The sequence below is a fragment of the Leuresthes tenuis genome, unplaced genomic scaffold (genome assembly GCF_036924035.1).
Source record: "Leuresthes tenuis unplaced genomic scaffold, fLeuTen1.0.hap1 SCAF_17, whole genome shotgun sequence".
In the NCBI taxonomy this organism is placed as follows: domain Eukaryota; kingdom Metazoa; phylum Chordata; class Actinopteri; order Atheriniformes; family Atherinopsidae; genus Leuresthes; species Leuresthes tenuis.
In genome coordinates this window covers 26,485,502-26,487,219 of record NW_027325371.1, presented here as the reverse complement: position 1 = coordinate 26,487,219, position 1,718 = coordinate 26,485,502, and the positions used below count along the sequence as shown (strand labels likewise).

Genomic DNA, 1,718 nt, shown 5'->3' with positions numbered 1-1,718 from the left:
TAAAGATTTTGAAAAACTCGACCGACTGCCTGACAGTTTTAGAGTGGGAATAGTGACTCTACTTTATAAAAAAAATGATAAGACTGACCTAAAGAATTGGAGGCCCATCACACTTTTAAACTTTGACTGTAAACATTTTAGCAAGGTTTTAGCGACACGGATGTCCTCTGTTTTAGAGGAGGTAATTCACCCAGACCAAGCTTGTGCCATCTCAGGGAGACAACTCACCGACAGCCTCGTACTGATTCGAGACATCATTGATTACGCTAGAGACAGAAACACCCGGCTTGTCATCTTAAATTTAGACTTTGAAAAAGCATTTGATCGGGTCTCGCATCAATATCTCTTTCAGGTGTTGCAGCCATCGAAAAGGGCCCGATTGTTCCTACTTGGTGAGCTTTGCTTGGTTGAGACGCTTGCCCCCCCCCCCTGCTCCTCGGCTGACCAAGTAGAAACAATCTATTCGATGGCTGCCTTGTCTTTTACTCTGTGCAAAAGACAAGGCAGCCACAAACACCACGGGAACACCGTATTGAGGCTTTGTTCTGACCATTCATTCGGTGTCGCGTTTCTTTCAAGCAATTCTCCCGGTTAGCCCGCACTCGGCTCGCTCCCAGAGCCGTGTTAAAGTCCACTTCGCATTCACTCTCTTTTCTCAGCAGATTAAAAGAAAGTTTCATCTTGGGCTCCCTGAAACTTCCATCCTACACCGCTGTTTGCTTTTTCACAAGAGCAGAGGAGAGCGCACCGTTCCCAGCGGCACTGCAGTACCGGGTCGAGGCTTGGAGTGAACGGAGCAAGCTTCTTTTTCAACTCCTATTCTTAAAAATCCATTTAATATGTTGTCCTCGTATAGAGGACATATTAAACTGATAAGAACAGATCTTAGCCAAAAGGCCGAGAAGCGATAACTGTCCACTGTTTCAGGTCCGAGGGCCCTTGCTGGCACAATGCGCACTTGTAGCAGTGTTCTTTTTATGGCCATAGGTGGCCAGAGTGTCACGTTGCACCTCCGCCCACCCGCTGCACTGAGCACTCTTCAGCCCTTTTAAATGGTATAACTTTGCACTCCCGCATGCTCCAGCAAGCACCATTCAAGCAACAACTTTGCACTCCAGCTTCGAACATCGGCACAGTCGCAACAAGTAAGGCGACTCTACTCAGAGAAGTCACTCTGCAAAGTAGCAAGATTTCTTTTGCACAGACAGAAAGGGCTTCACCCGCAAAGGTAAAGCCTGCCAATAATAGAAACAACTCATTAGTGCTGCTCTCCACGGAAGTCTTTAGTAAAAGGCGAAAGACTTGTATGTTATGAAGAGAAACCAGAGTACGATTATCCGTCACTGCGGGAGCAGGGCATCAGGCGTGGTGAGCTTTGCTTGGTTGAGACGCTTGGTTGAGTCGATGGCTGCCTTGTCTTTTACTCTATGCAAAAGACAAGGCAGCAACAAAAACACCACGAGAATCCCGTATTGAGGCTTTGTTCTGACCGCTCATTCAGTGTCGCGTTTCTTTCAAGCAATTCTCCCGGTTAGCCCACACTCGGCTCGCTCCCATAGCCGTGTTAAAGTCTACTTCGCATTCACTCTCTTTTCTCTCTTGGGATTGGGATTGGGATTTTATCTATAAAATGAATTCCTTCACTCAAACTATGTTAAAACTGCTTTGTCGTTCATATTTACCATGTCTAGAAAGATTTATACAAAAAAAACAACGTT

General features: G+C 46.0%; 1 non-coding gene and 1 pseudogene across 1 annotated transcript; both read right to left on the bottom strand.

Moving 5' to 3' along the window:
- Positions 1-737: 737 nt before the first annotated feature.
- On the bottom strand, positions 738-909 carry LOC140274103 (U2 spliceosomal RNA; annotated as a pseudogene).
- Positions 910-1,217: 308 nt separating this feature from the next.
- LOC140274147 (U5 spliceosomal RNA) lies at positions 1,218-1,331 on the bottom strand. Its single transcript, XR_011908126.1, has one exon. It is a non-coding gene; the product is annotated as a U5 spliceosomal RNA (small nuclear RNA).
- Between the last annotated feature and the right edge of the window lie 387 nt (positions 1,332-1,718).